The sequence below is a fragment of the Taeniopygia guttata genome, chromosome 2 (assembly GCF_048771995.1).
Source record: "Taeniopygia guttata chromosome 2, bTaeGut7.mat, whole genome shotgun sequence".
NCBI lineage: Eukaryota > Metazoa > Chordata > Aves > Passeriformes > Estrildidae > Taeniopygia > Taeniopygia guttata.
Window position 1 is genome coordinate 14867329 of NC_133026.1, and position 27995 is coordinate 14895323.

General features: G+C 44.6%; 1 long non-coding RNA gene across 1 annotated transcript in view; it reads left to right on the forward strand.

Moving 5' to 3' along the window:
* The first annotated feature begins 235 nt into the window (after nt 1–235).
* The window catches only part of LOC140682588 (uncharacterized), a 49866-nt gene continuing 22106 nt past the window's right edge, over nt 236–27995 (forward strand). The window contains exon 1 of the long non-coding RNA XR_012054452.1: nt 236–413. This is a non-coding gene — a long non-coding RNA (uncharacterized lncRNA). The remainder of the gene's footprint in view (nt 414–27995) is intronic.

Sequence of the window (27995 nt, forward strand, 5' to 3'; positions counted from 1 at the left end):
ATTCTCCCCACCTTTTGTATGAAAATGATGTTGAGGATAGGTTGCTTTGGGGATTGCTCCGTGGCAGGTAACCAACGCCGAGAATCGGGAGGATAAATGGTGCCAGACTCCCAGAGGTGCCGTGGCACTGTGTAATTATTGTTCCAGACAGCTGAAAGCAGCAGGGTTTCTGGTTCCCCTGCTTAGTTTCAGTCTGCCATGATTGCTGGCACAGAAAGATGCTGATTGTAAGTAAACATCAATTATGCCCTGCTACCCCACTGCTAACATCTCTGGGCTTGCAAGAAACAGAAGCACAGTGCTGTGCTTGGCTCCTACTACCAAAAAAAAACACCTATATGGATTTCAGCTTCCAGGTTTTTGTCTTGCTTGGTCAAGGGACATTGCTCCTAAATTCCATCCTCATGAATAACGTGAGTTATGATGCTCTTTGTATCACTACTTATGTGCTGTACTTCAATGCTATTGCTAATATAATGACTAAAGTACTTATTCTTTGAAGAAGGCATACTCAGGTGATGCAGCAAGCAATTCTGTTATCTCCTCTGGAGCAGAGGAAGCATTTTAGAGTCTTTAAAAGAAAAGGGAAAAAAGCAACTAACCAACAAGGCAAATACGACTTATCAATCATCCTGTATGTCAAGGTAATTTTTTTTCAGATGATGTGTTTTTTTAAATGTCAGCCTATTCCTTACCCTTTTTTTTGTGGCTTTGGGATTTCTTTTTTTCTTTGCTAAAGGAGGCTTAAAAATGCAGAGCCCACACTGTGGCAGATGACAAGCCCTGCTCCTCGGGTTGTGTGGACAGTTACAAAGCGATTTCCGTGGCACTCGAAATGCAGCCTCCGACGCTGATGGAATTTCGCTGTGCTGTGATTGCACCGCACTGCAGTGAAATGGGTTCAATTTGATTATCTGGCTATTCCATTTCACCTATATTTACAACCTGCCTGACCTCTGGGGGAAGGGGAGGACAGGCAGCCAGTCATGCTGGAGACATTTCAAAAGGTCAAAGCAATACAGCGTTTACCACTATAATTCACAGGCTCTACGTTTCGGAGATAGTGCTCTCACGACAAAAACTGGCAGAGGAACATAGTTAATGTGAAATATTTATCTATTTCCAGAGCAAACACAGAAAGTAGAGACTGTGTTAAAAATTCTTCCCTTTCTCCTTTTGGCACATGATGATGTTTCAGTGCTTAAAAGCAGTGTGCAGACAATACCTTATTTCTTAGAAGTTGCCCTTAGCTGGTGCCAAAAGGTTTGTGTTGGACTGGCTACCTTGTTCACAGCCTTGGTGCTGATGTTAACACATCTACAGCCCCACAGGGATGATTTTGAGTGTGTTGTTGCTGCTGATGCTGCTCCCAGATGGGTGCTACTCTCTGCACCTCCACCATCTGTGCTCAGCAGTGAGGCCTCAACCTCCCTCCAAAGTTGTACCAGCAGCTTGGGGGTGGGTGAGTGCAGAAAGTCCTCTGCAAATCTTAATTAAACTTCACATGCAGTCCTCCTGTCTTGAGGTACAGATTCATTAAGGTTGCAAACAGCCACCACTCATCCCAGCTGGTTAGCTAATAAAATGGTGTGTTGACTCCAAAGCACTGTTTAAAAATTCTTGTATACCTTATAGGCCCCAAAAGTCAGAAAGTAAGAAAAGAATCTTCATGCTCATAAAGCGTGTGCAGCCGCCTGTTTCTGAGATTTCCATCCCTCCCAAGGCGTAACCCCAGGTCCAGGTGGCCATGCAGTCTGGATCTACATTTTGCACCTCTAATCTCTGTGTTTTTAAACACTATTTGGTCCTAAATCTTCCCCAAAGTTAGGCCTTCTGATACTGGGGACAGGGACTGCTGTGAGTTCTATTAGTTTTATTTTGAAAACTGGATTGGTTTTGGTTTTCTTTTTTTTTAAATGAGCACCTTGTATGACATTTCCTGAGCGGTGCTGTCTACCATTTTACATCTTATTGGATTAATATATGAGAGAGTAGGGTCTGAGAGGCAGCTATAGGACCCACTTCTTAGCATCTTTCTTCTTTGCAGGACAGATATTTGAAAGGTAGCCTAAAAGTGCAGAGCAGCTTGAAATAAGGCACAGCCTCAGCTCTGTGAGTCAGCACAGATCAGCACTGTGAAGTGGTTCACACAGGGAAGCATCTCAGTTAGATGCTACATCACATCCCAAAAGGATCCCTTGAGGCTCAGCTGCCTCTCCCTGCAGCTGCCATGAGCTCTTGGTCCTCTTCCTTATCCCTAACAGAGGTCTCTGGTGACACCCAGACCCTGCACAGAACCAAGCAGAGGAATTTTCTGTGTGGGACAGGGATAAGCACTGGCTTCACTAGTGCTGATCAGACCCTTTCAGGCAGAAAATATTTCATTAGTGTGTCTCCCTCTGCTCCAGTCAGCACCACATCACCATCTTCCACCAGTCCCCACACAGGAGGGGAAGAAGAGGAAATGAGACCTGTGTGCTGTTGGATATGAAAAGCCAAGTGAGCAAGGAAGAAACAGGAGTGTGCCAGAGTCACAGACCATGCTTATGATGTATGTTTAATTCTCACCCACAGAGCACATCCTCTGCAACCCAGCTCACCCTCACAGAGGAGGAATCCAGCTTGGACCAAAGAGCAGCTCTGGTTGGAAGGTGGTTGAAAGCAGCTTCTGGTTACACACAGGACTTTAAAAAAAGCTTTGCATCAGAAGAAATAAATGCTGCTTTAAGGCCACAGTAACTGGCACCAGCTGTGACTTTCCATGACCTGGGAGCAGGACATGATTAGGCAAGGTGCTTTGGGGTGTCTCATCCCAACTCCACCACTGGCACACTTTTGGGGTTTTCTCCTACAGTGTAAAGGCTGCAATTTGCCTTTACCTCTAGATCCTTTTAATAATTCTCTGTTTTCTTGATCTCCTTCCATTTCTTTTTCCCCACCTTGCATTTTATGTTTCCCATCATTCAGCAAGAATCACTCACCTCTCTCCACCCCCTTCCCAAGGCATTTCAGCATTTAGAAATTATGAATACTGTAGGCAGTCCAAAATTCTTTAATACAAGACTATTTTCTGATGGATTATCCCATCAAGATAAACCCATCAATAGCAGAAAAGTTTGACAAGGTTTGCTGTGTGGGATTTCTACTTTGGTTTGTAATGTTTGAGAGGCACTGTCACAAAACCTGCTCAGAGAAACCTTAGAAGGAGCTCAGGGGAAGAGCCTGAGGTGACAAACCTTCACTGGGGAGCATTAGCACATCTATTGTTCTAGGCAGAAATTCAGAAACTTGCTGAGAGATCTCATGTTAGTGATGGGATTTTGTCATTTCCATGCAGCTTGACCAAATTTGGCCAATTTTTGAGTCTGAAAACTTTCAGACTGCACATGGACAATAAATTCCAGCTGGAGTTTGCCAGCTAAAATATCTTTGCACTGAACATGTGCCCATTGAGGGGCCATGAGATGCCAGATGAGCTTTCCACACAGCCCCTTGTGGGGCACAAACACTGGGGGGCAAAGGACCAAATTAAGTTACTTCAGAAACCTTAATTTTAAAGGTCCCTTTAATTCATTTCTTGGCTCAATGACCCTACTTGAAGCTGTGCAGACAAAGATGAAGATTTCCACTGTAACAGAGCCACTGGAGAAATTAATATTTTCTGTATTTAAAGTATGCAAAACAAAGCTTTTACAAGAAACATTTTCATATAACCAAAAATGTCAAAGGTATGTCTTTATTGTTTGTCAAAATAATTGTTTAATTATTTATTACTCTGCACTGCATTGCCAAGATTTACACACTAGTTCAAATAACAGAGTTGCTTAAAAGAGCAAGATGATGTCTTTACAGAAAAAGCTTGTGCAATTGGCATAAGCCCATCTTGGCTGGGCTCTGTCATGCATTGTCTGTAAGATTACATTGCCAGGACACAGGGTAGGAAGGAAAAAAACCCATCAGGCTAAAGCTCAGCATGGGGAATGCTGAGAAGGGTGAGAGACAGCATCTTCAGGAGTTTCTCCCCTTGAGACACCTGGAAACCAGGCTCAGCAAAAGCCTTCCTAAAAGTGAAACAAGTAGTAAAAACAAGGCAATAAAAAAATGAAAACAAGACAAAACTATCCACACCAAGAAACAAATGCATCTCCAAGGCAGGATGAGAGAGCAACTCAGGGAAATTTTTTGCAGATAAGAGAACTTGGTAAAAAATCCCCAGCCTCTCCACCCTGCAACTGATGCACTGGTGATGGGAAGATGGAGGATTGCATGGGCTGTGAGTGCAGCCACAGCTCACACATGTGGGGAGGACACTGTGGTGTTCTTAGAGCTCACTGAGACCATGGCTGCTGCAGAAAAGGGCATGCAACAAGGGGTCAGAAGGTCCAAAACTCTGCCCAAGCCAGTACCTGAACTGGCAGGCACATGCACATAGAGTGGGGCCAGTGGAAGGCGGATGGTGGAACCACAGTCTCCAGGTGCAAGGTGACCAGAGGGAGCCATCCAGACCACGTGAAGGAATGCCCATGAGCCACAGGAAGAAATGTCATTCAACTGACAAAAAGTTGCTTATAGAAAGTCTACAAAGGAAAAAAAAAAATACCCTGGTGCTTCTTGTTAATAAAGCTCCTTTCTTATTTTTCTCTATTTGATTCCAGCTGTAAGCAGAGGCAAGGAAACCTCTAACCCTGCATAGATTCCTCCAGGCTGTTAGCAGCTCTCCAAACAACTACAGCCACACAGCCTTGACATTCCTGATCTTTTACAACAAACTGGGCTTTGAAACAAGATTTTCCATGTTTGCTTCTTCATGTTACAAAAATTAGAAAGGAACAAAAAATTACAGGCTGCACCAAAACACACAGACCCAGAGGGACATTCCTGAGCGTCCGCCCTGTGTCTGACCCTGGTCTGGCACATGTAACTCCAGCTGCTCTGGAAATGCCAGCCATGTCAGTGGCTATGCTGAGTTTTCCTGCCGGGGCTGGAACTCCAGCAGCAGGTTGCTGAAGAGCCACGGAAGAGCCACAGGAACTACAGAACTACATTTGTGGTACAAATGGGCAGTCAGTGTTATCCGTGGCTGTAGGCTCTCTGGAACTTTGCCCTGATGGGAGCAGTCAGAACCACGGTATCACTGTAGAGATAACGTTGGAGGGGACTTCTGGAGGTCAGCCAGGGTCACCTAGAGGAGGCTGCCTAGGACCATGCCCAGATGGCTTTTAAATATCTCCAATGATGGAGACTCCATCACACCCCTGGGCACCCTGTGCCAGTGTTCGGTCACCTTCACAGTGAAAAAGTGTTTCCTCACTTTGAGAGGAAGCCTTGCACTACCTAAATGTTTTGAGCACTTAGGCTTTAGGTTCTTGTGAAGAAGCAGGAGCAGAAGGAAATAAAACCCACTCTGCCACTGCTGCTTTGGCAGCTGGCAGGCGATGAATCTCCAACCTCCTCCCTTCCTATCACAATTTTATTGACTACTGGAATTGTGGCTGTACCCATTGACAAAGCAAAAATGAACAGTCATGCCCAAATTGTTAACAGATGTTGGGAACATCTCAGAAAACACATGAAGCCCTGAACTGGTCTTTCACTGAGATTAATATTAAGATGTCATCCCGGCATGGTGCAGTTCACAGCAATCTGCCAAGACAAAGAAAGCCATTAAAAAAGTTAAGAGTGTGCTGTAAGTCCAAATAAGGGAAGAGAAAAATGGAAGTTTACCCTAAGCTATCTTTAGCTCACCTTACAATGTCTAGATGTGGCAGGTTGTCAGAGAACTCTCCAAGAGCCTTGGGAGCAGGTATGCAGCAGATCAAGTTTTTCAGCTCTCAGCTGGGCAAGAAGTCACTGGTGCTTGCAGACTGGAGCTCACTGGGAACCTCAGCAAAGCCTGGTTGGATTTTAAGCCTGTGTTTTTCAGTCTCCTGGTGTGTTTAGGCATGGGGTGAATTTGCAAAAACCCCAGCACCACAAGTTTTATACAGAGAGCCATGGGACTTTTGTTACTCTCTTGCTGTCCCTGACAGGTGTTTTGGAAGAGTCTGAAGAATGCCTCACTAAAGAGACTCCCACCACTTGTTAGCTGATTTACAAAAGAAAGTCAGTTAAGTATCAGCTTAAGGGCAATACAAAAACCATGAAAATTTGCACTGACTATGATTTAACACCACAAACTGCGTAGTACACATACACAAAACCCACACTTGGGAAAGAATATTTCATTGGGCAAGAGCAAGAATGTGTGTAATAGGGTTGTGGATTCAATGACTTCAAAAGAAAATTAACACGTCCAAAGAAAAGGGGTGTTCAAAGAACAATTTAGTCTTCTCCTATATTTTGGTGCTTTTTGAAACTATCTTGGTGCAAAAGAATTCTTTTCAGCCACAGGTTTTTAAAGAAAGGCTTTGAGAGGTTTTACCTTAGAAATTAGTACTTATGATGCAGCAATAGAAGGAGATCATGATGGGCAAGAGCTGGTTACAAAGAAGGAAAAAGATAGAAGCCAAAGGGAGCTGGGAAAGGTCAATAAGCACAAGTGGAGCACAAAGCAGACTACAGCAATTACAGCATCATTCTGCTCTTATGCTAGTACTATAGTTTGTTGAAAATATGGTGCTTTTCTGTTCCCTGCAGCATAAGCCACAAACTCGTAGGATTGCTGTGCCAAAAACCTTCAAGTCAACATGCTGTATATTTATATCATTAAAGAAATGAGAGGCCACTTCATTCATGGCATTTAAGCCAATATATTCAAGACCTAAACGTGTGCTGAGTGACAAGGCCTAGCAGAGTTATTCCATAGTCTCCTGCTATGAAATTTCTCCAAAGCTTCTGGCTGACTTGCTACAGGTGCACACAGGCACAGCCAGAATACTCACTACAGCAAATTCGTGCTCCTGCAAGTCTCCATATTTGCACATATTCCTGGGCTCCTGTCATGGTTTGACACTGGCACAATGCCAGTGCCCCCATGAAAATGCAATCTCTTAATTGAATGTTGTGAAGTGCGATCGAGAACAGAGCAAAGCAGGCCCAAGCTTAATAACAAGGGAAAAAAACTTTATTAAGCTACTACTACTATACTACTACAAAAGGAAAAAGAAAGGAAAAAAAAACCCACACACAAAATTTAACATTAAAACTTCCCAAAGCATTCCTCCTCCCACCACCCAACTCCAACAAACCACAGTGAGACACAACCTGGACCCCAATCAGGTTTCCACCTTCCAGACAATCGATACTCAGTCCATCGAGGGAGAGAGGAGCCCCTCCTGTGCCACAGACCCCCCAAGAAACACAGCTGCCACACCCTGTGCTTCCATGTTACACATGGCACCACCCGGAGAAAAAAGTTTGCCATGGTGACCCTCTCCTTTCCATGCACAGTGCTCTCACCACCAATGCATGGATGGACAGACTGCTTTTAGGATTTTTCCTTTCAAGGATGCCCTGCCAAGAGGGAAAAAAACAACAGTTCAGTTTTTCACTTTTGGGACCCCATTTTCCCCTGGGGCTGAGTATCCAAGAACAGAGATCTTCTCTTCTTCCTCTGCGAAGACAGGGGGCACCACCACAAACCCCCTAACTTTTCTCTGTTCGCTCCACTTCTGTTTTTTCCCAGCTGAAGCAGGTCTCTTTGGCTCACCAGCATCCTCCTAAAATACAGTCTCTCTTGGAGGAGAAGATCAGTTCAGTCTGTGGCTACCAAGAAAAAGTCCAGCCAAAAGCCACTCCATCATCTCCTCCCACCTAGAATTTCTCCTTCTAACATCCCAGGTCCCAGGCTGTCTCTCTTACTCTCTTTCAAACCGAGGAGGAGAAAAATTTCACAAAGCTTTCATTTCTCAGGAAGGGTTAAAAGTCCCGACTCCCAAAGATGGCTTGCTGCCCAGGCTCCAGCTCCCACAGGCAGCTGGGCACCTTGCGGCCCCCCTGCTCTTCTCCTTCCCCGCGGTGAACTGCTGGCAAAACCACTGCTGTCTCTGTCTCTCTCGACTCTATGGGGGGAAAGGAGACATCCCAGATTTCTCCACCTTTCCATCTGCAGGGGGCCAGCCCGGTTCCAGTCCCTCCACCCTTGGGCCTACCTCAGTCAGGCCATGGGCCTTCCCCTCCCGCACCCAGCCATGGGCCGGGCAGGGGAGAGTCCCGCACTGACCGCTGACCGGAACCAAAGAGAGCAAGTTCTCCTGGGAATTCTGCTTTTAATCCCTCTGTGTTTCAGAGGCGTGTCCACCTTCAATTGGTCAATATCCAAATTGACCTCTTCCTTCCGAGAAAAATTCTTTTTCCGTGTCAAACCATAACAGCTCCCCACAGTCCTCTGAGATCAAAGATACCACCATGTCCTGGTTCACAGTACAGCAGGAGTTGAAACTGGAAGTGACACCTTTAGAGAGCAGTCCTTTAGCACTAGCACAGGCACTGTGAGTTGCCACTTGCCTTGATATTAAACAGGTGTTAAACAGTAGGCAATTTTATAAGTTTCTTTTAACTGGAAAGTGTCTGGAAAGCAATGAAAACCTCACAGAGAAGTTTTTGTGAAATGTCAGAGGGAAACATCTGTTATTTGAAAACCTAATAGGAGGGAAGCACTGCAGTAAGAACTTTCTCTCTGGCATGTTTTTCCCATGCTGGGAAGTGCTCCTCTGGGACTCTCACTCCTGCCTGCTGCAACACTGCTGGTTGAAGGTTTTGCCTGCAAGAGCTGTAGAAACTAAAACTGCCAGAGGTTCAGGCAGGACCTGAGCCACCAGGGAGCATATGGGGTGAGGCAGCTCAGCATCGCACAGCCTTCCTGGGAGCACAGGGCCACACAGCTTAGCAACATTCTGCCTTTAATTTGTTGTATTTCCAGCAAAACTTGACCTGTAAGCATCACTGCAGTTCATTAAATTATGTCACTTGGCAGGAAAAAAAAAGGTTATTTCAGGGTCTGTCACTTAACTGAAGTGTACCGAGGGCATCAAGGAAGATTCCAAACACAGAGAATAACAGTTAGAAATTAATCAGGAGAACTTACAGTAAAGACAGATCCAAGATATTCCTCCTCTCAGCATGTGCTACTGACCACCACCCATAGGTCTCTGGGCAACTCAGACACAGCTTATCCTAAGGGATGAATTTGAGATGGCTCCTGAAAACCTGTTGCTTCTGTTGCAAGTGCAGCCCTGGCTGCTTTGCTGGGACTCAGGGAGGTAAAACGACACTTTTAGAGCATCATGCAGCTGGTGTTTCAGCCTCCCCCAACATCCTCTGCTGCCCCAACCCCAGGCACAAATATGCTGCTTGTCAAAAGATCCTCAGTTTGTCACAACCTCAGAAACTCTTGACAAGAGTAGTTTGACTGATAATGCAATGAGTCCTAGGAGAGAGAAAAGGGGTTGCTTTGCTATTTAGACCTAAGGCTTGAGCTATATACTGAGTCTGGTGTATACCTCAGTATTATTTATATACAAACTCAGGAGATCTGAATTAGATCAAGACAAGCAAGACAAGTCACACTCAGTCAGATTCTCATTTCTCCAAGTAATTTCTTTATTTTTCAACTCAGTTTGAGGGTAGCAAGAGCTGGTATCCTCTCACATCAGGGGAGAGAGGTTAGCAGGAAGAACTGCAAATTTTTTCTCTCTATCCTGTGAACAGGTGATGACCAAAGCAGTAAACAAATCCAGTTTTGGAAGACATCTGTTAACTCTGTTCAGCTTAGGGCAAGCTCTCAGAGCCAAAGAAAATGGTTGTTTACTGTTGTGCTGTCAGCTTTTAACTGTCTGGTGTGACTGTTTTGGGTAGAAAAAACAGGTTTTGTTCCATTCCTCTGCTGTACTTGGCTCCTGCATGCGCTGGTTTATTGGATTAAAACATACAGATAAGGGGGCAAACTAGCTAACAAACAGGCATGGACTCCCCTAGGCTGGGGCAGAGGGTGGTGCACTGCAGGCTGCCAGCACAGCACCCACGCCTGGGAGAATCACTTCCTCCCTGGGCACCTCTGTTGGGGCACCACACCATGGGCAACACCAGGGCACTCACCTGGGTGAGAAGTTACATCCAAGTTCTCTTGTCCTGGACTCTTCTTCTGGGTCTGTGTGGGTCCAATTGTTCTGTGTCTGCACCTGCCTAGAGATCTCCTGGCTTAATTTTAGACCCTGACCAAATGCTTGTAATGTCTGTTCTGGAAAAAGCCTCAGGTGACCTCAGTCCAGGGCCCATGACTCAAAGCCATGTATACAGAACATGCAGGCATTCATTAGTCACATGTTTTCATGGTCCTATTTAGCCAAAACAAAACAATTGGCAGAGGATGGAGTTAATGTAGGAGGCAAACCTTTACCAGGCACCCCTGCACAGATTTCCATGAGCACAAAGGCCATGTGCTAGGGTGCAGGCTGCTGGCAGCATTGACCCACTAGCTGACACTGGTTTTTGCAACCCTTCAACCTTTAAACAACAAGAAAAGCAAAAACTCCCAACCAAAAATCCCCCTTGATTTTGGGGGACAGAGGAAAAGTGACCTGTGCCACATATAGGCACTTTCTTGCTCAGGCAGGGGCTCAGCCAGGTATGCTGCTTTTCCTCTGAGTAATCTCCAGAGGCACCACGCTTGAGTTGTGCCAGCTCTTGCACAGGCTGTTTGCTGTGTGTTATATCCCCACGGTATTTGCCATAAGCCAGGCTCCTAAAAGGCTTAGTGTGAAGTCCCTTACAGGAAAGCTATTTGGCATTCATCTGCTGCTCAGTTCCAAGGGAGGTTACCTCAGATAGGCTGCAAAATTATGATGTAAATACCTACAGCTTTACATTACGGAGCTAACTCAGCTCCTCCCACCTCAGAGCCTGCAGGAAAAAGGCAGCAAGTGCCTCCACAGCCCTTCTGCAAAGGGCTCTGCCCTCCCTGGCAGAAGAAAGGCTGCTGTGTTCACAGAATCACAGAACATTCTGAGTTGGAGGGGACAACCAGGTCCAACCCTCAAGCAATAGACCCTGCTGGGATTGAATTTATGATACACAGACATCAGCTCACAAGGCAGGCAGCGTCCTTGTGCAGAGGATTAACTTAATGAGTGACAAATTAAGAATAACCATCCCATCTTCATTAATATTCTAAAAAAATCAGAATGTAGCAGGAAATCTGACATCTGTAACTGCCTTTTTCTCCAAGGCAGAAATCACATTAAATAAAAAGGCTCCAGCTTCTCACCCAAAGTCATGCTTTTAACCTCCTGCAAATACACAAAGATGATGAAAAATGCCCATATTTTATCTGCAAATGTTATACTGGGCTAACAGCTCAGGCTGAAACAGGTGGTCATAGGTTCTAAAAGCAAATAATGAGTCCTGAAACACTATATCAGCATGTGTTCGCTTTAGAAGTATGGCCTAAAGAGAAATTCTAGGTGCACTGATGGACAACTGCTTCACCTCTGAGCGAAGTCAAGGCTGTGCTTCCCAGAGCCACAGCCTCTGCTGCACAGACTAGAAAGCCCAACCCATTCCTACCTGTGCTGTGCAAGCCACTTTCTCCAGCCTCTGCCCCTTTTGTCTCCTTTCAGTTGCCTTGATTTTGTGGACTGAAGCATTTGGACACTTACTGTAGGAACCTTTTTCCTTACAGAAGCCCCGAGCCTTGAGTGAGGTCACGAGCTTTGCATGAATGGCTTAACCTTCACTAATTAGGAGCCCTTTTTAAAGTATATATTTTTTAGGCTATAGTGACATCTGCAGGTGCACCATAATGGATTTTGGAAATTAGACGTGCTACCGTTGAAGAATCAGCCTCCAGGTTTGCCATGGAAAGGATGAAGGGGGCGGAGGAGCAGGGCCAGCTCCCACGAGGGTGCTGCCCACTGCGGCGGCCAAACCCTTGCTGGTGCTGAGAGCAGACTCACTCCTTGTTCATGGAAGTGTTCCCAGGCCAGTAGATCACAGCAGGCCAACACTGCAAAGAACCTGCAAGGTGCAGCTGCTCAGAATTAGCAGAGAGCTGTATTTAGTGATATTTTCGCTGGTATTCAAACCTGTGTTGACCAGTGTTGGCCTTAGTTTCAACAGTAGCCACAAAAACCTACATTTGGAAGAATGCAGGATATTGTAGATGAGAATGAGGGTCAGATGAACTTAGGTCATTGTTACTTGAATTTATAAATAAGCATTGAAATTGTATTCAGCCAGAGCATAATATGCTTTGCAAATATTCTCAATTTTCTACAGTTCTGATCATAAAGAGTAAAAGTGAACATCTCTGATGCTGGAGATGTCACTGCAGCAAAATGTCACATGATCTTCAAAATCAAGTGGGGTTCAGAGTGCCTTGCCTTTAATGAAGCTGTAAACAAAAATCCATGAGAAATGCCACTTGAAATAGTTGAACAACAGGTGCTGAGACAGGTGGGAATTTCTGCCGCCTAATGCATGTCTGCAAGTTGCAGAACGGAAAGAAATTGGCTGAAGCTTAACTACCCATGACATTAGTATATCATAACAGTTTTGTAAAGATGAGTTTTTCTCAGGTTCTTTCTGAAGTAAACAAACACACAGAATTATCCTCATTTACTTTCCAAAGATTTTTCTGGCTTCTAAAAATATTCTATTACCAATACAAGACATTCTGTATTGAAAAGTATTTCAAGGCATGAGGATTTGGACAGTACTTGTGTTGCTTCTAGGTATTATTACACTATGAAAAAAGAATACATAAATTAACAAGACAGAGTCCTTTTTGTTTAAAGAGAGAAACTTCCAGTATCTAAGTTGGGATTTGTTTGTCTCACATCAAATTAAAACTTAGGCTCTTTGCAGACAGAAACAGACACCCAGGCCTGCCTGACCACAGGGAGACCTGAAGTAGGGGCCTTCAGGGACACAATTCTCACTTTATCCTGCAAATTGTGCTTGTGCAGTCTCAGGACCTGCGCCTGTGAGCCCTCCAGACACCTCGGCACTCATGAGAGGAGCAGCAGGGACTGATCCTGGAAACTGGTACTTTTTAAAATTAGTTTGCCATGGTTTGGTACCAGGAATTAGGTGACATACAAATGAACACAGTAAAGCAGAAGAAAGCCTGGGATGAAGAAACTACACTCTCTTATGTCAAAACCCAGGCTCTGCTCACTTTGGCTTTCCAGTTAATCCTAATGAGGGTAAAGCAGATCCTGGAGCAGCTAAAGAGAAGGAAGTTGGACTGTGAGTGTGCTAATGTTAGAAAGCCTTTCCCCCTCCCAACCAAGACACTATATCTGTGCTGCTTCAGTGCTCCTGCAGGTGCAGAGCTGCATTTGTACCATTTCCAGGAGCTGATTGAGCTGCGGGTGCCTGGAGAAGGAGGTGAGGTGCCATTTCCCCTGTGAGCTGGACAGGAAGGGGCTCAGGCACCTCCTCTTCTGCTGAGGTCTAAGTGCCCCAACCACAGCATAAAAGAGGAGAAAAGTCAGCCAACACAGCTGCACTGCTCTGTGCCTGAGAGTCACATCCCAGAGTCAGACCGAAGCCTTAGAGCACCTCTCAAAAAATTGCTGCAGAGCTTAAAATTGAGCCCAGCACGTGCTGGTGCAGAGTGCCAGCCATGGGTGAGGGACCTGTGAGCATGAGGAGTGACACTCTACTAAAACCACACTCTCAGTACACATCTCTCAGGGCAAGATGCACAAAAAAGGTTTTTAAGACCTTATCTGCCAACTAGAAGTCATGGCCCTGAGTTATGTCCCAAAGCTTTCTGCACACCATATGACTGCAGGGAGTCAAGCACCTCTGAGTTTTCATCACACAAGGAGTGATGAAAACCAAGCTGCAGGGTAAGAAATAACCCTGCACAGCAATTAGGAAACAGATCTGTCTTGTGCACTGGCCCATGTACCCAGAAACATGGAAGTCCTACAGCAAGAGCAGTGGTTTATCTCTATCTGAGACTGACACCCTTGGAACTACCGAGCCTATATCCCTCAGGCAGAGCCGTCTGCAGCCTGTTTATAAATCCTGCAATGGCACATTGCCCAGTGAGCTAGGAGGCAGAGGTGCAGCTCTCCCTGGCTGTGGTGACTTCAGGCATGTCCCCCAGCCCTAGGTGCTCTTGCAGGAAGGGTCTCAGTTGAGGGCAAGGTGGCTCTTCCAGTCCCTGTAGCAGAAGCCACTTCTTTTGCCCCACAATACAAGACAAGGCTGGAGAGTTGGAGCCTGAGTGGATCAAAGAGACAGAAAACTCACTCAGCAAGTCAGGTTACAGCAGCTCTGAGGCAGATTGCACTGCATGTGAGCTTCTCTCTTCCATCCATTTAACCACCACAAAGAAGTGCCTCCAATGGGGAAAAGCTGATCCTTCTGACTCAGCTGCACTGGGAAGAGGGGCTTTCAAACATTCTATGGAGACAATAAAGGCTAAAATTGCTTGCATATTACCAAATCTTTACTGCCTTTGCTCAGTTTATACTGGACATCTGGACAGAGATCTTGCCTTACATGTGAGCTGTGGAGCAGCTCAACAGCCCACCAGGCACATCCCAGAATTCTTGGCAGCATGGAATGTCCCAGGAGTTCATCACTTAGCCACACTTTTGCCATGTGGTTGTTTGCATTCTTGTTCTTGAATTCAACAGTACAACAAGCACAACCTCAAACCAAGCAGAGTGTCCACAGACCCACCATTTCCATTACAGCTTCGTACCTGTGGAGAGAACACAAACCTCCTGTCCCTTGGGTTCCACAAGAAAAGCTCTGGGGCAGGTAAACTCTGCAGTAGTCACACATTGTGTGCAGCATGGCTGACAGCCACAAACATGAGGCAACCAAGAAAGAGAGGAGAAGAGGAGAGGAGGTGCTGTGGATGCTCCACATCCCAGCAGTGATGGAGACCTTGGGAAATGGTGCCCAGGAAGAAGCAAGTGCCAACTTCTTGCTTCTCAGTGCCAAAAGGGTTGTAGTACAAATCATCTAACAGACAGAAATATAAAAGCCATGGCCCTGAAGGCCAGGGCAAACCTTCCTCTTCTTCTGTTATGAAGATTAGACATTTAATAAAACCAGGAAAATTGATTACATACAAGACCTGTTGAAGGCCCTGGGCTGAGGACGTGGCTCACTTGCTGACATGACACAGATTTAGTTCAGCAAAGAGGAACCTGAGGGCAGGAAAAATCCTCATTCAAACTCTACTCGGTGAAAGTGATGGGGAGAAAAGAAAGGAAAGAAACTGAGTCAGAATGTACATTTTGGTTGTGTTTTGTGATGGTCTAAACCTGAAGTCTGATCTGAAACATCTGAAATGCAAGGAATTCAAATTCAGGTCCGAGTTCATAGTTGAATCCATTCCAAGCAAAACATAAAAGCACTGTCTACTGCTGTCTGAAGATTAAACACCTTTTTTTCTGCCAAACTATCTATTACCTAGCACAATTAAAAAGAAAAATTAAAAGGGTGGGGGGCGGGGGGAGTGGAATACATTTACTTGAGTTTTAAACAGATATTAAATAGTCTAGATATAAAGGTGCCACCTGTGGAGACATAAAACACTATCCCAGCTCTGCAACAGAGAGTTTTCCAATCTTTAAAAAAAACATTTTACACATTGTCAAAACAAACTACAGATAAACAAGCATACCACAGGTGAAAAATGTGACTGCAAGGGCTGTGATGACAGTTTTGTTTGCACAATACAGTCATTCCAAAGTACTTGAGCATCTGTTACATATTTAGTTCTTTCCTGCTAAAGACAATAAAGCGAGTGAGCATCACTTACACCTAAGAGACCATATGTTTGTGAGATGCTGGGAGGTTCACTCAGCAGAGAAAGAAATGCATTCCCTTCAGGGGAGAGCAAAGCAGATCAAATGTCTTCTTTGCACTTTATTATAATGACATTATTAATGCAAGTCATATAAAATAATGTACACAGAATACAGCAACTGGGCTAAATGCTTCCTCTTCCCTGCTACCAATACATTAAAAAAGAGTCCTGCTTTGGGTTTTGTGGACAGATAAAGCATAGAAATGAAAGTTAAGAGCAGCTGATTTCCTCTACCCTTTGTAATGAATCCACTTCCGAACAGTTAGAAGGAGACATTGGGCATGAAAAGGTGGCTTCCATGCAGGTTTCTCCTACTGAGTAGAACTTCTCAGATGCTCATCTTAAAGCCTCAGCTGAAGACAGGAAGAGAAGAGGTTGTTTTGATTTGAAAATTCTTATTTATGATGTCCCCATTCCCAGAAACACAGCAATGGCTGCTTTTTCTCACACAGTTTGAGGCAATTTTTCATGTTTCGAGGACAGCCGTGATTAACCTTTATTCAGAATTATGTACTGGGAGTACCACGTCCACTTTTGGACTGCCCAGAACAAGATAGACCTTGATATACTGAATTATGCCCAGTGGTGGCCACCAAGATTGTTGGAGGCTGGTGCATGTGGACGAGGAGAGGCTGAGAGGGGCCTGCCCAGCCTGGAGAGGGATGGCTGTCAGGGCTCTTGGTGCTGTCTACAGCTACTGGGGGACAGGGAGGAAGGAGGAGTGAGCCAGATTATTTTAAGAGGTGCACAGCAAAAGGCAATGAACACAGTCTGGAACCCGGAAAACTCCATCTAGCTACTAAGTTGGATGTTTGCTGTGAACAGAGTGAGATCGCTGAGGGTTACTTCTAAAATACATCATTCTGCAATGCTAAAACAGGAGGAACAATCCACCCTCTTCACACCTCTGTTGTGATGCAAAAGCAAAGGAGACAAACCATATGAAAACAAAGACGCATTTTTTATTTGACTATATGGTGTCCAGGACAATTCAGCCAGAAGGGCCCAAGCAAAGAAAGTCTCAAATTTCTAACTTCTAACAGAGTTCACCCAACTCAAAAAACTTACCAGATGAATGTGTCTCCTCTTCATTGAGACAGCTCTGCTGAGACAGATAGGGGTCTCAGCCTGGAGAGAGGTTGTAAATTTAGAAATTAAATTCAGGTGTGTGCACTAATTGGCCAAATGAGTTCATACTAGTGTAGGCACAAAAACAGAACTCCAGGGGAGTCTCACTGCAGCTGAAGATGCTGGTCAAGTCATAACAGGAAAATATTGTTGGCTGTGAAGATACCCAAGTTGTTTGCTGAAGAGGTTTTGAAGTGTTTAGGTAACAAATAAGATGATAGGCTTCTTTTCCAGCTCTAAGAAATTCAGGTCTAGACTGCAAATTACAGTTATACTAAGAAGACAGGGAAATTACCCCTGAAGGACATTTAGAGAGGACTGTTTCTTTGTGCATACAGAAGTACAGAAGTGCAAGAGCTGTGATGTGACCTTTCACTACAAGTATGTGTAGTGGTAACAAAGGGGAAATTTTGTATGAGAAAAGCCAATGGATTTACTCCTTGAATGGGCTTTGTTTAAAACTAAAGTACTGGTATTCTAAGTAGTACTCACTGTGGGTTTTTTAACAATCTATTAAATGTTTTTTTTAGCAAGGAACTGAATGGTATTTCCTCATTGATGCTAACAGGAACTCCTGACACCTTCAGTCAATAACTGAGATCTGTGTATTGCTCTCTGCAAGGACAGAAGTGATGCTGATGTTTCAGGAAAGGGTTAAACAGAGATGCCCAGTAAAGGAGAGCTGGATGGTTACAGTAGGACTGGCAGTGAAAATGGGATTACACAGGCATGCAAATAGGGAGGACAATTCCTACAGCTGAGTACTCTCTCACTGCTTCCCTCTTACCAAATCAGGACAATGTTATCCAAGATACCCCAGCTCCTTGCTGGGCAGGAGATCTCCAGCCCACTAGATAAGGGCCCTGAAAGCAGTCAGGCAGGACAGAAATGCTCCCGTGGTGAGCCAGCTGGCACAGGAGGAGAAGTGGGAACCACCACCCAGCCTCATGTCTCATTCCATGAGAAGCAGCAGTGTAAAAGGATCTGCCCCACAAACACTCCTCTTTCTGCACGGGCATTATCAGCTGGGGGGGTTCCCACTGACAGAAAGGGCAGAGGAAAACCTCTGGGAGCCATGCAAGCCTGCCAGCATTGTAGAGCTGGCAGTTTAGGGACGCATCATTGGCCTTCCCAGGCTCCAGGGGACAGGAGACAGGCAGCCTGAAAGCTTTTCCTGGGCCAAGGGGGTGCTGCCTGGGGCTCCTGCTTTCCCCCATGCCAGTGCTCCCAGCAAGGCAGCGGTGGCAGAGGGGAAGCAGCCCTGGGGGAAGCAGCCCATGGCTGCTGGGCTGCTCTCCTCAGGAACACTCTGGACTAAAGCATTGGTCACCCTGGAGGATTTAGTGGGGAGCAACTGAGCTGTACAAACTCCCCAGAGGAAAGCCAGAGCTGACCTTCACCATGCCCTCTCGCTCACCTGCCACTCCTCCTCCAGGCCTCCAGCAGCCCAGAGCCTGCTGAGCCCTCTGCCTGCTGCTTATTTATTTATCTTGCAAAGATGAGCCTGGGGTGTTTCATGTTTCAGCCTTTTGTGCCCTTGAGGGAGGAGATAATGGAAGACCTGGCAGGAGATGCACACACTCATCAGCCCAGGGGTCTTCCACACCACCTTTGCAGGGATCCCCGGGAGGGGACCACACTGGCATCAATAAATATTTATCAGCACTGCACCATTAATCCATATGCTTTTTAAAATAAAGAATGTGAACATAAATAAAGCTGGGCTAAAGCACATATATAAAATTTGCAGGAAACACTTGAGACTTGGAGAAGCATCTTTCCTGTACTAGTGGGTTTCCTTCTGCATAAATACAACAATAAATAAGAAGTACTTCAACTAACAGCTATAAATAGCATCTTGTGTTCACACTCAGATGATTTACATGCTTGTCCTGGAGTGATTGGGCTGGAATGAGTTGCAGCCTGTTCCTCTTCCTACATGGCAGGAGTTCTCCCATTACCTAAGCTTCATTGTTTTTGCACTTTTTATTCCAGGGCTTCACACATGACTTGTTTGCTGCTCAGTTCCTTCCCGTGTCCAGCTTCCCTCCTTGCCAGCATTTCCAGCCATGGAGATGACACCTGATGGTGAGCTGATCAATGGCTGGTTTCCTTCCTCTGAACTCGCCCAGTCCCACACACACCACAGTCCGTCAGCCTTGCAGATGTTCCCACTTGTTTTCATGGGATATTTGAAATAATTTCAAATCCACCAGTGACTGAATGAAAATAATTAATGCCTGAAGTAAATGTGCTGATTTTAATCATATGAATCCTGTTGTAGAGAGGGACACACATGCATATGTATATACTTTCCACACTCTTTTCAGACATGTGCATGTTTTCTCATGCAGATAATATAGATAATATGTTTCTTTTATTGGTTTCTCTTGGTATGAAGCAGTGTCTTTAGACACAGGAAAAATTGCATAGCACCAACAAGAAGTTTCTACTGTTTGAATTTTATGGCAAAGGCACTAGTGGAAATTTCCTTTGGGAAAATACATGGGATCTGAGATTTCTCCCTACATTAAGGAACATATATAAATGAGTTTTGATTGTATGAATTGATAATTGAGAAGATACAATATAATTTTCTTTGCTATCATAGCTGTAGAATTACATTTGCCTTCTTTAAAACTTTGCCGCTGCCTCAAGTAAATAAAGGCCAGAGAGAGTGAAATACTTAATTAAAACATACCATTGTCCCAGAACAGGAGTTCACAGGCTTTTTAATCTGGTGTGCCAACTCTCAGCCTTTTGAACTGTGGCTTCACAGACGAGTGCCATCTCCTCTGCATCCCACATGTTGCTGGAGGTGGTTCAAAGACATATGGGGAGTGAGAGCCTGCTACAAGCAGCAGACAGCACAGCTTCTGCTGAAGGCCAGACACAATCCAACTGAGAGCCTGTGATGTACAGATGAAGTCAAGGCTGTGCCTGCTTAGCCCAGTGCTCTGTCAGCCTTGGCAACTCCCACAGGCGAGCACAGAGTCACTGCAATCAACTGGGAGCTGTAGGAGACTGAGGAAAGTCACCCACAGCTTTATTATTTCTTGTAGGAACACATGGAGACAGACCTCCCAGTTTATCCCTGTGGAGCCCTGTGAATATTCCTGCTCCTCAAGCAGCAGGATGTGCTTGTGCTGAGGCTCCACACAGCTGCAGGGTGCTGCAGAAGGGCTGGAGGCACTCCTGCTCACAATGGTTGTTTGCCTGCAGCTGGATTATGCACTTGGTTGCTTCCAATGACCACAAAAGGTTGAAGAATGTGGAGAAAACATCTCAGACAATTGTTTATTTGTTTGCCAAAAAGGAAAGGAAGAAAGCTTTCTCAGTGGAGAACATAAATTCATAGCCAAGTACCCATCTTTGGGACTAGAATAAATGGTGTCTCCACCAAAGGAGATAAATGCTGGCATCTCCTGCCAGGCTGGGCCATGGCACCACCTCTTGTTTTTGCCTCACCATTAATGGCAGGACAGCCTCTCCCTGAGTGGAGTGGAATTAGGGTCTCAACCTCTTTGGGCATCTGTCAGTAGAGGGCAATGTAGTTACAAACAACCGACCTGCTCCAGGTCCCCACCCAGCAGAAGGCATAGACCTTACCTAGTATTTTATATTGCCATGTGTGACCTAATAGTGTATCCTGCTGTTATGTGCCGTGTTTAACATACCAGCAACACTATGTCATGCAGCTGATACTAGAATTAAGGTCTAGGGTATTTGTTTATGGAGGCAGGTTCCCTTGTGATCACTGCTATTTGTGGCAGGGGAAAGGAGGGGACACAGCCCTGGAATGGGTTTCCAGTGGGCGTTTGTTTACTGTACTTTCGATGCACTGGTTTATCAGCCCAGGGAATAAGCTATAGCCTCCCAGCCTGCCTGTCTGGTTACAAATTCCAGTCTGTTCCTCCAGGCTGAATATAGAGAGCAGCTGGCTGAAGCTAAATGAATAATACTGCCTCACAAAACAATAGTGCTGGGCTCAACATGTTGCTCAGACATCTATTTTGAGTTTGGATATTTAAAGACTAAGGAGGCATGACAGGCACATTTATGGGGCAGCAATTACCAGCAGCCTACAGACTGTGCCTTGGATGTGAACAGATTAACACCTTCTCTGCGTGTGTCAAATACTCTGGTAGAGTTCACCTTTACAAAGAAAGTGTCTCTGAAGAGTTGACAAGTCCTTCCACTTCCCGTATTTCCAGCATTTTCCTGTTGGATAACCTTAAGCAGAAACATTCTGTGCTACAATCAATCCTATCTAAAACAAAGAGGTGAAATGTGGTGCTGTTATTTTATTTTATCCCATTCTGTAACTTTTATTGGTGGGAAACGGTATAAAGATCTAACAGATCTTTCTGGTCATTAATTTTCTAATTTCATTCTGGTCTAATGAAAGTACTAAAAACCTCCTTAGCACATAAGATGCCTCAATACTCAAAAGCAATCACTGTTGTTTGAAAGCCAATAGAAAAAGGAGGTAATTTTCTGCTTTTCAAGACAATCAGAGCTAGGACATAGGCAGATACAAAGGTTGCTTTTGGAGATACTTCACTTCTTTCAGTTTCATCATCTCACTACAGCTATGAGTGTCTGTATATACCAATAATCCAGAAGGAGGCTGGATTCCCATTTTTGAGTACAGCCTGATAACCTCTATTAATTTCAGACAAAGCTGAATGTGTGCAGAAAAGGCTTTGTGGCCTGAGTTTGCAAGTATGTACAGAAAAGCACAACTTCAGGACACTGTCATGACAGATTGAAACACTCTCATGCAGGGCAGTGCAAGGATGAGGCTTTGAAATGTATTTCTTTTACAGTTCATACCATAAAATCATATACAAGCAGTCATAGGAATTTGCCTGAGGTTTTATAATCTCATAGTAGCTTCAGGTACTAGGAAGTTCTAAATTTTGGCTATTCAGCAGGAAGGAAAACTACTCTCAATTAAATGGTGCTTAAGGGAAAAATTGAGTCTTTCTTAAGAAGTTCACTGGCCAGTGACTCTGGGGTTAGAGAAAGCTCTAGATCACAGTGGGAGGTCACTCAATAACCCAGGTTTAGGGGCTCAAATATAAATTAACATAGGATAAGAAAGCTCCTGGCCTATTCTCCAGCTAAATTAGCAGTGTGGTCTGGCCTGCAGATAACTTATGCACTGATGTATTAGTAGGTTCATGGCCAGTAACTAAAAATACCTAGGAGAAGATATTGAGATGGTTGATAAAAGCATTCTTTTATCAACCATCTCAATATCTTCTCCTAGGTATTTTTAGGAAATCCTAAACTGCTATTCATGTCAGATTTTTTTCTGCAGTTTTAAAACCAGCACTGTTCTCTCATCTCATCATGTAGTTCTGCATACTGCAAACTACTGGGACAGTGAAAACAAGCAATAAAGAGAAAATCCTAGTGAAAAATACATCACACTTCTGACTTTTGTCTGAAGATGGGATGTGATAAAAGTGCTTTGGTCTAACCAATAAGGTCTGTAATCATTAAGTTGAGCATGTGTTTAAATGCTTTGCAATACTAACAGAATTTATCTGAGGTTTTTGGAAAGCTGAAAAAATAAGTATATAATAATTTTTAAGGAAAAAAAAAAGATTCAGAAATCAGGTTGTGATTTCCAGAAAAAGGACGTTCTAGCAATTTCAGTAGAATTAAGCATTCACACCAATATTGCACACTTATTTACCCATTCACTAAGGTCTCAATAAAGAGCAAAAGGCTTCTTAATGGTCAGTTCAAAGAACCTAAACTGGAACTGTCCTCTGGAGCGCATGCTTGAAGAGACAAGCTCAGCAGTTAGCCTGGATATTGCCTTGGACCCACAGGGTAATTTAGGTTGGAAGGGAACTCTGAAGAGCAATGTGTCACCTTGCTGCTCAGGGTTTTGACGAGCTGGGTTTTGCACATCTGCAAGGATGGAGACTCTACAACCTCCCTGGGAAGGTTGTTGCAGGGTCAGGACCTTCCTCTGCCCTGCTGATGAGTCAGGTTTCCCCACTGCCTAATTTGAGTTTCCCATGTTCCAGCTGGTCTGCTGTCCATCACTCTGTACCACTGAGGAGTCTGACTCCATCTGCCCTTTTGTGGACCCCCTTCCTGGAGCTTTCCCTTCTCCATGCTGAACAAACCCACTTCTCAACCTCTCCCCATACATCACCTGCTCCAACCCCCTCCCCATCTCTGTGGCCTCCTCTGGACTCAATCCTGATTGTTGATGCACTGTGGAGCCCCAAAGTGGACCGAGTGCTCCAGATGCACTCTCATCTCTCCCAGCCTGCTGCCTTTGCGTCATGCTCCCACAGCTCGCTGTGGAATTGGCCGCCTTTGCTGCAAGGGCTCAGGGCTTCCTCATGTCCCACATCTGGTCCACAAGGACTCCCAGATCCTTTTCTGCCAAACCACTGTCTGTTTGCTCCACCCCCACCCTGTCCGGCTGTGTGGGGCTGTTTCATCCTAGGTACAGTACTCTGTGTTTGTCTTTTTTGAGTTTCATGAGATTCTCCTCAGTTGATTCTCCAGGTTGTTCAGTTAAGCCTTGAAGAACAGCAGCTCTGCCCTCCAGCGCATGAATTACCCACCTCACTCCATTTCAGTACTGCCTGCAAACTGCAGGGAATAGAAGAAAGAAGCAGTTAATGGGACAATGTGCCAGAAGCAGTTAATGGGACAGACCCCAGACAAGCAGTGTTTGAGGTCTTCTCTGCACAACGTAGCAGCAGCTATGCACAGACCTCCTGTGAGTCAGCAGTGGGTACAGTCACAGCACCTGGCAGTGCTGGGACAGCCAGGACAAACTTCCTGCCACTAGCAGCCAGCCTTTTTGGGTGCCTGTCATGTTTCAGACAGACAGAAGTGTAGGGCTGCTGTGACTGAATGTCTAGGGAATGTGCCTGCACCATCTGAAGGATTTATTTTTGCAATAATGTAATATTAGTACAGTAAGCAGGAGACAAAATGACATTATATATTTTTTATCAATTTCTTTGCCATCAGACTGCATTATGAAATTTTTTCCATGCCCCAACAAAGGGGCATGGGAAATAAGAATCACTAACTGAGCTGACAGTTTCCCCTAATTTCAGCCATTCCCTATAGCACTTTTTATCCAGCTTTTGAGTTTTTTTTCTGGGATCAAGTGTGTCCCTCATTGAAGAAGTTGCAGGTGGTCCAGATCTGATGGGTTAAATGCCTTGTTCCTATCTCTGACGACGTTTTACTGCTCTGGAAACTCTTTTAGGGCCGTGTGTCCAATAAAATTCAGTATCTAGATAGCAAAGCAAACTGTGTGCAGAGCACACTGAGCCTGGCCTCTGCTCACCAGCACGGCTGGTGCTGCACAGCTCCTGGCCACAGCCTTCTGCCAGGATGGCTGGGAATGGCTCTTTGTGTCCAGAGGAAGATACCAAACCACTCCTGTACCAGGGAGAGCCCTCGAGCAAGGACAAACCACTTGTCCTCACCTCATGCAAATGTTCCTCGGCACGAAAGGTTGCGCGGTTTCTCAGGGGTGCGATTACAAAGCCGAGGGGATGCACATGCTCTGCCTGTTAATCACCGCTCGGGTGGGTAGAAAATGTAAATCTCCTCTCTGTGAGCTGGGTTTTGGCAGTGCCAGCCACAGAGAGCTCCAGCTTCACCCTGCAGCGTGCACAGCGCGCCCTGACTCCGCATTAAATAGGCTCCCACCTGCTGCAAGGCCTGAGGAACCACTTGGCATTGCTTGCTTATAAATAGCACACACCTAATCCCAGCGCCAAATTAAATTAGACTTAAAATATTCACACAGTCTACACCTGGTTTCCTGCTAATGGCAGCTAACAGCTACATTAGGAAATGTTCTTTTTCTCTACCAAAGCTGTCCCCTCCAAGGCAGATCTCGCAGAGCTCTTTTCTCTGAGCAAGCATGGCTGGGATAAGGGATGTGCTCTGCCTCTGCCCCTCATTCGAGCCAAGTCTGCCACCCAAGCAGGCCACCCCTGAAGCCTGCTGGTTTGTTTTTTTTTTCCCCCAAAGAGGTATTTTCAGTTTGGTATTTTTGCATCACGCACAAAGTACCATCTTATTTTCATTTTAAATACATATATGAAAAAAAGAAGACAAAGACACCATTTGCATTTTCAAAGGTGCTGGCAGAGTGTGTACTGGGCACTTCTGAAAACAGAAAATTGTATTTATTCAAAGTGTCTAATAGGTCTGTACAGAAGTCTTCCATTTTCTTGGTGACACGCTGAATACAGAGATTGATGACATACAGCAGCATTTAATAATGTAAGTGTTTAAGTCAGAACTATATCTCCTGGCAAGTTGGAACTGAGTAAGAGGCACAAAAACCAGCCTTCACAAGCCCTTTAAAGCCCTTGTGTAGTTCCTTTCTGCTAGTAGTTATGAGCCTTGCTCTTAAAGATGTGGAAGATGTGCCAAAAAGCTGTACCCATGTAAACAGGACTTTTGATTTCATCCCTTTGGAAAAGATAAAATAGTAGTTACACTCAGAGCACCTGAGGAAATGACAGGCAAAGTTTGGAAAAACTGGTGTAAAATATTAATTGTTTGCAAATTGCCTATTATTTGCTGACTTCCAAGGAACTGCTGCAGGAGAAAACAGCTACTGCCATCCAAGTGGTTCAATAAGTAGAGCCTTTATCTGAGCAGTGTTGTTCAGCCCAGGCTGCAGCAGCTGCCTTTGCCAAGCTGGATGGTCCAGAAATTTGCAGGACAATTAAATCTGTCAGTAAGTGTGACCCGTGAGCCCCCTGGGCTGCGCCCCAACAGGCTGCCCCAAAACAGCAAGAAAACTTTGAAACTTCTAGATTTATGTATTTTAAAAAGTCAGCATTTCTTGGTTTTATTTAACCTTGATTTATGCTAATCATGATGGTAAGGACAGGTAATTCAGACAAAAAACCCAAAAAACTCCCACCTTTATCTCTGGCCTGAGGAAAGTTTTTGGGAGTTCACTCTTTTGTAACAGTTTTGGCTGCCAGATATTACAAAAAAAAAAATCTTTATTCATAGATCTCTTTTCAGAATCTATCAGTCTACATGTCCCATATGGCAAGGCTTTTTTAGTCTTTGAGATATAGTAAATATCAAATATTTATGCAATTTTGGGGTGGGGGGAAGATGGAAAGACTAAGCAACTGTTTATAATTCAGGTTCTGTTTAATCCAGGCTAAAAAAATAGACTTTGAAAACCACTGTGGAGGCAGCATTTAATAATGTAAGTGTTTAAGTCAGAACTATATCTCCTGGCAAGTTGGAACTGAGTAAGAGGCACAAAAACCAGCCTTCACAAGCCCTTTAAAGCCCTCGTGTGGTTCCTTTCTGCTAGTAGTTATGAGCCTTGCTCTTAAAGATGTGGAAGATGTGCCAAAAAGCTGTACCCATGTAAACAGGACTTTTGATTTCATCCCTTTGGAAAAGATAAAATAGTAGTTACACTCAGAGCACCTGAGGAAATGACAGGCAAAGTTTGGAAAAACTGGTGTAAAATATTAATTGTTTGCAAATTGCCTATTATTTGCTGAGCACTGTGTAAAAATAGAGAGGTTGCCTGTTTTGGCAAGCCTATAGATTTGTTTTTTTCACCAGTAGCATGAAGCCAGAATGCTGTGGCTGAAGAGGAACCACCGCTTTAATCTGCACTTCTCACCAGCAGACCTACACATTAAAAGCTGCTGCCTAAACAGCCAAGCCACCCAGTAGGGAAGATGAAAGGGTGGAAACAGTCTTTCTATTCCTTGCTTTACCTCAGAGACTGTGGGCAAGCCAAAGGCTCATGTTCCCCATCTTTTACAGACTGGTGACAGCACTTTGCTGCCCTGCAAGGATGATGAAGATATGTACATTTAATATTCTGAGACTATCTGGCACTAAAAAGAGAGAAGCATCCTGAACGGATACAGAGTAGACAGGCTGCCCTGGAAAGGAATGACTGAGGAATGTGGCTTAGTATTTGCAAATTATAGTTGACACTTTTTTTAGGACTTAGTATTTTCTGGCAATGATAATGTTCTCAAAGGAACAGACCTACAGTCTCTTGCAAATCATACACTAGAGCGGATGTCATATCTCTGATATTTCATTCCATTACATTTATTTTTGGAACTCTAAAAATTCCTAAATCCTCCAAATCTAGACCGAACACCCTATCTGTGTTGTAGCATAAATATGCATATCTGAAGCCCTGGTTATGACTTTCAGTACTAACTAGAGAGCTCTAATGTGCTTAAATTTAAGCCCACTTAATTTGCACAAAGCTATTCAGATGCTGTCAGTCAAGCTGGGAATTTGAAGAATATTTAAGTTGTTGATTAAGTACTTAACATTACAGGTTAATCCAAAATTGTCTGTCCTACTTTTCTTGTGGTTATATGGTGACCTGTATAAATATTGGAGTTCTGTCTCACTCCTTCCAGTGCAATCAGATCTCATCACCCCAAATTATCCAGGACTAGAGGAGGTACAAATGTGCATTCCTATGTCAGGCTGCTCACTAACAACTCCCTTGTGCTGCCCATTTTCTCTCACTGATGAGATGCAGATATTCGCTAGTCGAGTGTGTATGGCCCAAATAAGGCAGGAGGAGGAGGAGGAAAAAGACGAAGGTCCTCAGAGCTGCTCCTCTTTCCATACCTGTGGTGAAGCCTTGCATGGGCAGGGAGAAGGTCAGTGCCAGCAAAGGCATGTGTGGGAACAGGCACGCTCTTCCGAGAGCCTGGGTTTTATTAGAGCTCCAAAGCGCTGTGACTCAAGGTGAAACTGGCAACACTAGATCCCTCTCTGACCAAAACAGCTTCCACCTGAGAAAATCCTGACCCTGTCATCATTTTGCACATGAAAGTGGGAAGGTGAAACCCTCTCCCCTCTAGAGACTGGGGATTTGTGTGCAGGACACCAGGTCAACATCACAGAGCAGAACAGAGAATTTGTACTGCCAGAACCAGAGCTTTCATGGGGAGGCTTTGATTTCTTTTTTCTTGAAGCCATAGGCTCTGCAACAAGGGTTTACAGGATGTTTTTAGCATAAAACGAACTAAAATATATATTAAAATCCCCACCAAATTTC